Genomic DNA, 13,579 nt, shown 5'->3' with positions numbered 1-13,579 from the left:
ACTGTGATCAAAGGTACAGGAACTCCAAACAGCTTATACATATGTTTGTGGAAAAACTCGTGAACAGTTTTTGAAACCAACGTTTCAGACTAGCTTAGTGAGTCCATCATCAGGGCAATGTGATTTGTATTTTGAGAAGAGAGAGCATGAGATTATGGAGCTATTAATATTTATATGAAAAACTATTTGATTTATTTTTCCTTTAATCTCTCTTTTTTTTTTAATGTCGACCTAATTGATTAATATATATATATATATATATATATATATATATATATATATATATATATATATATTTATTCATTCATTTATTATTATTATCATTATTTATATAAAAGTTCTTTGCTATGTATTAAATTCTTTTGAAGTAATAGTTTAATACATAGCAAAGAGCTTATATATAACATAGAAGAGAAGAAAATAAATAATAATAATAATAATAAATAAATAACATGAAATAAAACAAATAAATACATTTAAATATAATCAATCATTAATTAAACCAGTCACTATATAAAAAAATAAAAAATAAAAAATAAATTAAATTAAATTATATATATATATATATATATATATATATATATATATATATATATATATATATATATATATATATATAATTGTTAATCACTTAGGTCGATATTAAAAAAAAATAAAAGACATCAAATATTCTTTCATGTAACTATTAATAGCACCATAATTTCACGCTCTCTCTTCTCAAAATACAAATCACATTGCTCTCATGATGGACTCACTAAGCTAGTATGAAATGTTGGTTTCAAAAACTTTTCACAGGTTTTTCCACAAACATAAAATTCTACCAACCTGTATGGACTCTCTCTTTAACAACTTATACATACTCAAGGGAGGACAACGAAAGTGCTATCTAAGAAAAAATAATGAAAACTGGCTGTGGCACAGAAGATTAGGGCATGTAAGCTTTTCTCGAATAAGAAAAGCATGTAGATTCCAAGCTATTCGTGATCTTCCTGATATCAACATTCCTGAAAATACAATATGAAAAATCATGTCAATTTGGTAAGCAAACCAGTTCTCACTTCTTTGAAAAAGAAGGATCGGCTAGTAAGCCTCTTGAACTCGTTCATACTTATTTATGTGGACCATCAAGGAAAAAGTCACCTCATGGAGAAGAAAACTTTACATTGTTCATTGATGATTTTTCCAGAATGTGTTGGATAGGCCTTCTAAAGCATAAAGATGAAGCATTTAAAAAATTCAAAGCCTACAAAGCTTTGGTTGAAAATGAATCAGATTGCAAAATCAAATGCCTCAGATTTGATCTAAGAGGGGAATTTACCTCGGATGAGTTCTTTAACTTTTGTGAACAACATGGAAAAAAAAGGCAGTTCTCCACTGCAAGGTCTTCTTAGAAAAGTGGAGTGGTAGAAAGAATGAACATAACTATTCAACAAATGGCTCGAGTTATGCTAGATGAATTTGGAACTCCTGCAACCTTCTCGGGTGAAGCTGCATTCTCTGCTATCACTATTCTCAACCAAGCAAATGTTCAGGTAAACAACACTCAAACTCCACATGAACTTTGGTATTGTAAGACTCCTACTATAAAATACATCAAAGTTTTTGGAAGCAAATGTTACATCAAAAGGATTGATGAAGAACGTGGTAAGTTTGAACCCATAGTAGATGAAGGTATTCTCCTTCACTACTCTTCCCGAAGTAAAGGATATAAATCTTATAATAAAAGACTTGGGAAAATTACTGAAAGTATTGATGTTGTGGTTGATGAAGCATGCAAAAATTCAAAATAGATAAAACCGAAGATTATGACAATGAAGAAGATGAGGATCATTTTCCCACATCAAATCACACTTATTCTGAAGAAGAAACCAATGAAACAATGGAAGAAGAGATAACGGTAGAAGAAAAGACTACATCCAAGTATGTGCAGAAAAATCATCCAGAAACTCAAATTTTCAGAGAAAATGGGGCAGGTGTCCAGACAAGAAGAACTATTACAGAACCCTCAATCTATGTAGCATTATTATCTTCCACCAAACCTTAAAATGTAAATGAAGCATGCAAATATGAATATTGGGTCAAGGCCATGAATGAAGAACTCCAGAAAATCAAAAAGAATAATACTTGGGAATTAGTTCCTAGATCTCATGATAAGAATATCATAGGAACTAAATGGATATTCAAAACAAGCTGAACAAAAATGGAGAATTTATTAGAAACAAAGTCAAACTTGTTTGTAAAGGATATGCTCAACAAGAAGGTATAGATTTTGAAGAAACTTTTGCACATGATGATAGACTTGAAGCCATAAGAATGTTTCTTTCTCTTTCTAGTTTTCAGAAATTCAAGCATAGCAAATGGATGTAAAATCTACCTTTCTTAATGGAGACTTAGAAGAAGAAGTCTATATTGAAAAAACAGACAAATTCATTCTTGGAAATGATGCAAAACTTGTATGCAGACTCAGAAAGGCTCTATATGGTCTAAAATAGGCTCCAAGGGCCTGGTATTACCGTCTTGACAAATATCTCCACCAACAAGGTTTTTCAAAGGGGTCAGCAGATAGCAATCTATATACAAAGATTGACACTGATAAATTTCTAATAATTATTGTTTATGTTGATGATATAATTTTTGGTTGTAATGAAGAATCCATGAATCAGAATTTTTCTTCAGTAATGTAGCAAGAATTTGAAATGTCCTTGCTTGGTGAGCTTACCTATTTTCTTGGTCTACAAGTTCAGCAAAATAAACATGGTATTTTTATTTCACAAACCAAATGTCTCAAAGAGATATTGAAAAAATTACGGCATGGAAGATTCTAAACCAGCATGTACCCCGATGGTAATAGGATGCAGTCTCAGCTCAAATGATGAATCAGCAGCAGGACATCAACCAACTTACAGATCCATGATTGGAAATCTGCTTTATCTAACAGGTACCCAACCCGACATCATGCATGCAGTAGGAATAGTTGGAAGATTCCAAGAAAATCCAAAGGAATCACACCTTTAGTTAGTCAAAAGTATTTTCAAATATCTACAAGGAACACAGAACTTTGGTTTATGGTATCCTAGAGATATAGATGTTATTCTTCATGCATATACAGATGCAAATTGGGCAGGAAGTGTTAATGATAGAAAAAGCTTTAGTGGTGGTGCATTCTATATGGGTTCCAGGTTAGTGTCTTGGTTCAGCAAGAAACAAAGTTCAATTGCATCATCTACAACTAAAGCAGAATATGTGGCTGTTGCATCTTGCTCACACAACTACTTTGGATGATGCAAACCTTACAAGACATTCAGATCACATGTACTCCACCCATCTCCATTCTATGTGATAATACAAGTTCCATCAGTATTTCAAATAATCTAGTCATGCACTGTGAGACCAAGCACATACCCATCAACTATAATTTTCTACGAGAATAGTTGCTTGAACAAAAGGTCAAATTGGAGTATGTTCCCTCCAAAGAATAGGTTTCTAATATAATCACTAAACCACTACCCAGAGAGACATTTGAATGTCTCAGACAAAAGCTGGGAGTAGCTGCTGCATCATCCCGCTGTTAAATCCTTTTTTTTGGGAAAGTTTGTTATACGGGAGTTTCATGAAGTGTAGTCGCGTACATATGTAGGTTTCTGTGGGCACAACCGCATATATGTTGGTTTGAGGAAAAGTAGTGGGCTAGACTCAGGAAAAAGGGGTCTGATATAGTTTTGTTAATTATCTTCTCTCTTTGATGATGGTTACAATATGTTGATAACATGTGGAAATATTTTGGTCCTCATAAGTTGTTGATAACTTGATGTATATCTGATTGATGATGATGCTTTGATATTTCTTACAGATATATGCAATAATCAAATCTGACAGTAAACATCTGGCATAGGTTCAGGGGAAGCATATGCTTCTAATAATTCATTGTTTGCATTATCTTAGAAGATCTTGGTACAAATATGCATAATTTTTTTGATTCAGGTGACTCTTTTGATGATGGAAATATACAGGTTGTTGATCTTGATGTTGTTGATGGTACAGATCATATATGGTGTATGATAGTTGTTGATAACTATCATGGTCTTGTTTAGATTGGTTTTCCTTATTATAAATGTCATGTATACTAGGTCATGGAAGGACCTAATTTGCAACCCCACTATGCATGGGATGGATGACATAATATTTCTTGTTTTCTTCATGTATAAACAATTGGTATATCCCCACATAGTTGGGTGGATGAGTCAGGTTCGGTATATGCCCACTTGGTTGGGAGATGGATGTATGTATGAGTCATTGGTGATAGGAAGGTCATTGGTGATGTATGTATAGAGTCATGTTATTCTTTTAGAAAATCTTTTTGAAAACTTTGCTTGTGCTCAGGGGGAGCATGGACTCAATCATGGGAGCTCAGTCAGTGCACTTCAGCGTATTAGAGAATTCAGCATGTACTCACGGGAAGCATGACCCTTCGCCCTTGACGTTAAAGGGGGAGAGTGACTTGGTGTTGTTGTTGCCATCAAGTCCAAAGGGGGAGATTGTTGGCATTATGATGCATGTGTTGTACTTAATGGAAACCAACTTGTAGAAAAACAACTCACTTGTATATGGTAACTAAATGAATCTACAGAACAGATAATAGATGTGACAGAATGTATGATAGTGGTGTTTACAGATGGAGATATGTAGGGAAGTTTCAAGGAATCAGTTCAGAAGGTAACTCACTCAGATGAAAGATCATAGTAGAACATGACAACAACAAAGAATTATAGCTCAGACTACAAAGAATGAAGAAAGAGAGGTATACGCAGGTTCACCTTGACCAAGCTACATATACACACAAGTTAACAGAACAAAAGGAGTGTATAATATACACACGCACTTTCACAGAAGGAAAAGCGCATATACCTTAGAAAACTAAGTTTTTGGTCCGTGGTATTGGGTCCATGGTATTTTGATCCATGGTATTGGTCGAAGGTATCTGGTTCAAGGTATTGGTCCTAAGTGGTTGTGGTCCATGGTATTGAGAAATGCATTTATAAACAATAAAATAAGGAGAAGATCATAAGGCTAGGTATGCAAGTATCGAATATCTAATGAAGTATGAGATCTATTATGCAGGTTATTGGGTTATGGTGCATTACTGGATCTGAACCATGGATGAACCTTCGCGGAGGATGAGGGATTAGATCTAATGATGGATCAGGATCTTAAGGTGTAAAATGAACTATCATTATGTGTTTTTGCTCATGTATATTCTAGATCTGAATATTGACGCAAATATTATTCTGTAAATGATATGATTTGGGTATAACTAAAGTTTGGAATAGCTGCAGAACTTTGAATTTATATTTGCAGATGTATATGCTGGTTGGATTTGAGAAAACTATCTATACATGTAGGTTCAACACATGGAAGTAGCATATACCTTATAAAATATGTTTCAGTTGTTTCTCCTTACTGTTGCAGTGTTCTGGGTTCTGGTTTGTGTTATGGTTAGTGTATTCTAGTGATATTTTTTTGAATGATCAGATTGATGGGTTATCTAAGTGAATGATTGATTCGGTTGTGGTTGGTTCAGAAGGTGATTGGTTTATGCAGATGTATTTGATGATTGAATGATGTTGTTGATGGATCCAGTCTGAAAATTTGTGAAACATGGTGCCTGGAGGAAGAGAGAAGGTCATAGCCTTTTGTAGGTCGACGCCTACATACTAGCAAACATATCAAATAGTACAAGAGCTAGGGGGTTGTAGCTCCCTTCCAGGAGAATTTGGAGAATGAGAGAAGGTTGTAACCTTCTGCACGTAGAAGCCTGTGTACTAGTATAAGTCTGCACTAGTACAAAAAATTGTAAATAGATTTTTCTTATTATTAAAAGAAGATCAAGACGATAGCAATAGGTGGTTTTCACCCACATTGGGTTTCCACCTTATATCTTGGTGTTCATGTGTGTTGCATATTTGTGTTTCCTTATTCTTCTTTTACTGCACTGTCTAATGAATTCCTAATATACTGGTTAAAGCTCATTGTATGATAAATTGGGTAAATCAAAAGATCTCTGCATATATGCTAGTTCCCTTAAGTAAAATTGTGTATACATGCTAGTTCACTTAACTAAAGTAGCGTATACAAGTCTATTTTGAAAATTAAATTATTGATTTGATAATATTGATTCACACCCCCTCTTAGTATTATTATTAACGCTATGATCTACATTAAAGCTTTTGCAACAACAAGTCCTCGCTGCTGCCACTTACCTCACCAAGATTTCCTTTGTACCTCGTCTTTTGGCAAGCACTTGGTTCTCTGTCTCTGGAACCTGTTTTGAGCACTTCTCTCTACTCCTTTTAGGCTTCAACTCATCTGCATCTTCTAAGAACACAACTTTCCTCTTGTATTTCAATCACAATGAAATACTAGGTTCTGACCATGTCTTCTTTCAGTTAGAAAGTCTTACTAGATTCCTTCATTACCCAGCAATTCTACCCACATCCTTTGTGGAATTGCCTTTGTAAGCTGCAAAAATACCTCTGTAGTAAAAGGTCTCCTCCTTGCTACATATGCCTCACTAATCTTCTCTCCTCTTAGCTCAGTCTGTTAGCATTTCTTTCAAGTTCTTTCCTCTGCAACGAATTGAATACTCCTTTCTCTAGCTTGCTACAACCTTATCACCTTCTTATGCTGCTACCTGTGCATCAATATAAAAGCCACAAACTCTCCAATATTTAAATCAAATTAAAACAAAACATATCATCTAACCTTCAAGATCTCTGCATGATCTTGTTCTACCATTCACCTACACTTTGAATGGATTGTTCTCTGTTTCCTTGCATCTGCAAGCTCTCCCAATATTCTACTACACATTATCTCTGTGTGCCTACTGCTTGTCAGATTAGAATATGATCTCCTCTTGCCTGCATACACATCTTAAAACATAACTACGTTCTAAAATCCTCAAAGACCTTTTACACAGAATTCCCTTATTCTATTCTGAGATCAATTGTTTCAACCACAATTCTGCTCTAATACCAAATTGATGCTATCCTAAGCCGACAATACCCACATTATGCAAATAAAATTTCATGTCACTTGTCCCAAGCCTTAATCACCTTTTCCATTATGAAAACCTTCTTAAACCAAGGTTTAATGTACTTTAATTAAGTTTTAAGGCCCCGCTAGTCTTAACTTTCTAATTCATTAGTCTCGCGCATGATAACCAAACCCATATCATGGTCTCTGACTTTGGTTAAAACCCATCGTAAACCCAAAATACCTTTATGCACCTTATTTCTATTATAATTCCTATATAATAGAAATACACTAGAAACACACGCAAACCTTACCTTTTCACCTTTCCTTGCTCTTTGCACATTTTCCGATGTTTACCTTTATTGGGTTCACTTTCCACTGTTGCTTTCATCACATCACATCAACGGCTGTCGTGCGATCTCTGTTCATCCTTCATAATTCAAATAACTTTAGCTCTGCTATATAAACTTCTCGGGTCTGCTCCTTTCTCAAGTCCTATCAGCTTTAACCTCCACCGTAGATCTATCATTCAATCTGACAGTTGACATTACACCCGATTAATGAAACTAATTATTGATCCTTCACTGTATATCAAAACCCATTTGATTCGATGGTCCACAACGATATTGAGTGAGCTACTTGTATGAGGATTACCCACCCGATAAAGTGGTTTCCTCTCTCCTTTGACGCAATATATGCCAACTGCTTAATGGAATCAAGTGACTCCCTCCTATTACCACTTACTGCTTATTCTCAACCCAATAAACCATTTTTTCTTGCAAACCCACTTTTCTTCTTTCATTGATGCCCAAGCTTCTTAGCGCCTGATGACCGTAGATCTCCTACTATCGATGGCTGCGACGACTCCTCCAGATTCCTCTTCCACTAACTCTTAAATGGATCTCCACAATTCATTTCTTGATTCCATTTTATGTTTGACTTAATCCTCACCACTTATCCGTAAATAATCTCGTCTGTTGATCTAGCTAATCCAACAACTCCAATGCATCGATACCTCACTTCTTGGTCCTTCACTTTACTTCATTTTTATGTTGTTTCTTAGTGTTTTCTCTGGTTTCAGGTTTCTTCCAAGGTTCTGTATTTAATTGTTATGCAACATAATTTCCTCCTCTTGGAATTAACTTTGCTCGCTCCTTTATGCCTTCTTCACTTCACTGTACATCATTAAAGGCTCTCTCCTGCACTGTCGATGTGTGTAAATCCTATAACACCTCTCTGTTACTCTTCTCTATATTTCACCTTCTGATTCTGCATTTGCAACCTATGTTACACAGAATAACTTAAGATTATACACACTCTATATCTCAAATACCCAATACACACACATGAAATCAAAATCGAGTTATTTGTATTAATAAACAACTCTCTCTCTAGCCTGATCTTCTGTATCAATGGCCTCTGTTTTTGTACTTCTCGTAGGCTTACAATCAAACCCCTAACTCACACCTCTAATTACTAACTTGACTCGACTTGACTAACTCTTTTTCTGCCTTTTTAGCTTACATTTATACAAAAGGATTATATAACCAATTCCTACTTTAGATCCATAAACTTCTCAAAAAAATCCTAAAATCTCTTCCTTATCTCTAAGGATCCTCTCTAATCTACGAAATCATGAACTAACTCCTACTCTAAGATTTACAACTAATTCTCAAATCTCTCAATTATCCTAAATCTCTCATGTTCTCCTACATTCAAGAACATTTACAAATATGCCTCACTATACTTAATTAAATCCGTATTCTAGATTCTCTCATTAAAATCACTCAAAACCTTAATAACTACATTAATTCAACACTTAGGAAACCAACTTCCTCATAACACAATATCCCCCAATGTCTACTAAAATACAATGATTTTCTTGAGCTGAATGCTCCTGCATCACCGTGGTGCGGCTAAGCCTGGCCAGGGATTTCAAATTTGATGATGTTTTGGTATTTTTCATGTCTTTTATTTTATATTTTATGTAAATTTGTGAGGTTCAACTTTTTTATTGTTATTTATAAACTCTTTTAATTATCTTTGCATTTCAACTTCCTTTAATCTTTTTTTAAAAGTATTTTGTTTTTTCTTAAGTTAGGATGTGACTAATCTTTTCCCTTTTTTTTTTTCAGAGTATTTTGTTTTTTCTTAAGTTAGGATATGTGGTTAGGATATGTGTTTAGTCATAGTATACAACCATACTTTTAATATTTTATAAGGTTTTTCAAATTTTAGGAGTTAATAGTTTTGATTATGTACATAAATTTTAACAGGTTTATTTACTCTCTCACTTCTTATTTTATTTACGAAAGTGTCACCAAGCTCTCTTTATTTATACCAAAATAACTTTAATCTCTATAACTTCATTTTCAACTAGCTGTGAAGTATTTGAATAATAAATCTAGTAATGATAGCTAAATGATTTTAAAATCATTTATGTATCTTTACAATTAATTTAATTCCCATTTGAAATATTTACAACACATTATTCCTAAAACCATGAATGTGAAAAATATCAAGGCTAAGAAAACTCTACACTCTATAAAGTAATCAACTCATCATCGACATGTGACTCATCATCAACATTTAAACTTTGTTAAAAAATCATTTTAAAAATATCTAAAATATGAATTTATAGTATCCCCATCTTAAAAAAATCAAGTTACATCATTGTCCACATCAAAGACATCTAAAGCCCACAATTGCACAAAGAAATCATCCTTATTAAACATTACTCTAGAATATAGGATTAGTTTTACTTATTCTATTCATGTACCTATGTACTTAGTACCGATTGGATCCTCCCAATACGACCAGAATTTGACCAGATTAGAACTAGGGGTCGATAACCTAAATAAATACATTATATAACTACTTATTCTATTCATGTACTTAGTACCGATTGGATCCTCCGAATACGCCGAGATTAGAACTAGTGGTTGATAACCTTAATAAATACATTATATAACTATTAGCTCATAACGTTTTCAATAATTATTTTTATAGTAAGAAAAGTGAGAAAAGTTTCACTGAATAACTAATTTTTTTAAAAGTGAAATGAACTACGGTAAAAACAAGCGCTGCAATCCTTATAGGTGTGTGTCATTGAAAGCTTTGATAAACAGAAAATTTTCAATGCAATGCCACTTTATCTGATGAGTGCATTTTTTAAACAAGCTGATGAGTTCATTTCTTAAAGAAGAGTGCATTTCTCAAAGAAGAGATGGCCAGGACTGCACCTCTTTTACACCCGCTTATGGATGCTAACTTTGATAGCTTTTCACTTAGTGATGCCAACTTTTTAAGCAATGCTCTGATGTTATAGTAGTTTTTAAGCAATTTCACTGATGTTGATGTTATAGTAGATATAGTTACTCTCATGCTCTGATGTTATATTAGATATAGTAGATAGTAGTTTCTCAGATGCTGTAATGTTATAGCAGATAGTTTTCCACCTAGTGATGCCAACTATCCACCAACTAATGCCAATTTTTTTTATGTAATGCTCTGATGTTATAGTAGTTTTTAAGAAATTTCTATGATGCTTTGATTTTATAGTAGATGTAGTAGATAGTAGTTGTTCTGATGCTTTGATGTTATAGTAGATAGTAGGATTCGGTTCCAATACATCAACAATATGAATCTCATATCAACAATATACATTTCATTTTTGTCATATCTATTAATATTTAACCCGATGAAATTTTTGTCATATATATTAATATTTAACCTGGTGACGAGAGTAATTTTTGTCATATATATTAATATTTAACCTGGTGACGAGAGTAATTTTGGTATATTATAATTTGGTTCCAATACATCATTTTGTTATATATTTTGTTATATGTATTAATATTTAACCCGATGACAAGAGTAATTAAAAAATTTTAATTCAATTTTTTTTGGTATATTATAATTCTTCCTTGTTACATCTCAGACTAAATGTCTCCCAAAGCTATAAATCCAGCTACAAGCTACAACAATGTGTAAGAGAGTCATCCAGCTACAACCATGTGTAAAAGAGTCTTCTTTCCATCGTGTACACGTTTTTCGGCAAATTATAATTCTTTCTTGTTACATCTAAGAGGTAACGTCTCCCAAAGCTATAAATCCAACTACAACCATGTGGAAGAGAGTCTTTTTTCCATCCTATAAAAGTGGTGGAAACGATAATAAAAAATTCTTGACCATCACAAAGTGAGCACTGTAAAATGCAACATGAGCATTGTAAAATGCAACATGTAGTGCTATTTTTTCATGATAATCCGTAGACTCTATAATATCCGACCATGTAGTGTTGTGTTTCCATGATAATTTGTGGACTCTTCATGATAATCCGTAGAGTCTATAATATCCAACCATGTAGTGATGTGTTTCCATGATAATCTGTGGACTCTATAATATCCAGACATGTAGTGCTATGTTTCCATGATAATCCCACACTCCAGATGTTAGAAGTAGCTACCACCTCCACCCCCTGCACTACAAAGGATGCATGTACCATGAACTAGAGTATAAAAGGATGCATGTACCATGAACTAGAGTATAAAGTCAAAAACCAAAAGAGTATCCTGAATTCGTGGACTCTATAATATTTTGAGAGGTTAGAAGTAGCTCCTCCACCCTTACATTACAAAAAGATGCATGGACACTATAGATCCTGAGATGTTAGAAGTAGCTCCTCCACTCCTACATTACAAAAGGATGCATGTATCATGAATTGGAGTATAACCAAAAGAGTATATGAATTGGTTGGTTGAAAATTAGTGAGGAGCTAGTGAACATGTCCTAGCCCAGGGTTTTTGAGCTTTTCCAGTTTAAAAGAAAAATCAAAATAATTATTTATGATTTAATATTTTTTTAAAGCTTCATCTCATACGTCCATGGAATACGTACGTGTTTGCAACATTTCCCGATGCTATTGCAATAGATCCCAAAGACGATACTATCCACTACTGCGTGGAAAAGAAAATATTGTAATTGATAATGCAAAATATATGTTCGATCTCGAACACAATTGCTACGTGGAAAAGAAAACAAATGCTATCTCATGCTGCATGGAAAATAAAACACATGGACGTGTTTGCAACATTTCCCGATGCTATTGCAATAGATCCCAAAGACAATACTATCCGCTACTGCGTGGAAAAGAAAACATTGTAATTGATAATGCAAAATATAGGCTCGATCTCAAACACAATTGCTATGTGGAAAAGAAAACAAATGCTATCTGATGCTGCATGGAAAAGAAAAAGAAAACATTGTAATTGATAATGAAAAATATAGGCTACACTTACCCCGATCCAAACCAATTTCCTACCTATCCCGATCCAATCCAATTTTCCTACCTATCCCGATCCAATCCAATTTCGATGCCATAGACCAAATCCATTCCTATGGCATAAACCAAATCCATTCCTGTTGATGCTAACAAGGTATGTGTTTGGATGTAGGAAAGACCGATGACTGGTCTATCAAAGATAATGAAAAATGGGGCTTTCCTGCTGATGCTAGAAAGGTATGTGTTTGGATGTAGGAAAGACCTAATGACTGATCTATCAAAGAGAATGAAAAATGGCATATGAACTGATGCTAAAAAGGCATAAACACAAGGCATGTGCATGCATGCTTTTTGATGTAAGAAAGACCTAATGACTGGTCTATGAGACAAAATGAAAAATGGCATACGAAGATATGAAGATGCTGAAAAGGCATAAAGGCATGTGTTTAATGACTAGTCTATTAAAGAAAATGAAAAATGGCATATGAACTGAAGCAACAACTGATCTGATAACCTGTACCATGTTCATCATCAATTTGTAGTAGATTAATATGATAACCTGTACCATGTAGTAGATTAATATGAAGAACATTCACAAAAAATACCAAAATTTTCGTATTTCTTGATTGTTTGGAAATAATAAAAATTTTCATTGTTCATCATCAATTTGTAGTAGATTAATATGAAGAACATTCACAAAAAATACCAAAATTTTCGTATTTCTTGAATGTTTGGAAATAATAAAATTTTCGTTTTATCATATCGATGAGGGATGAGGGGTTTATGTTCTTTCCTATTTCCAATATAGGATAAGAAAGTTGAGCATAATAGGTAATTCAATGAAAGATCCATAATCTCTTTAGAAAATGACTAAACAAGTATCCATAATCTATGTTTTTGCTATAATAAAGTGAAAGAGCATGCCAGACCAAAAAAAATGGCAAAACCAATGTTGTTAATAGATTGTTAAGGCAACAAAATTGGAACAATCAGCTCTTATAATTGTGAATACAAATAGAGTTGAACATTTTTGTTCCTTATAAGATGGATGGTCATTTATAAGATGGTCATTAATGATTGTTTTTCACTGTAACAGTTTCAGTGCAAGTTACCCTATTTAATTTTTAAAACAGATGCCACTTTAATGGACTATTTAAAAAAAAAAAAATTTGTAAACCATTAAATACATTCGGAAACAGATGCCACTTTAATGGACTATTTTAAAAAAAATAATTTTGTAAACCATTAAATACATTCGGAATTCAT

Source organism: Pinus tabuliformis, chromosome 5_2, assembly GCF_031772625.1.
Source record: "Pinus tabuliformis cultivar Carrire ecotype Pingquan chromosome 5_2, CPIR1, whole genome shotgun sequence".
Classification (NCBI taxonomy): domain Eukaryota; kingdom Viridiplantae; phylum Streptophyta; class Pinopsida; order Pinales; family Pinaceae; genus Pinus; species Pinus tabuliformis.
This window is presented reverse-complemented; position numbering follows the sequence as displayed.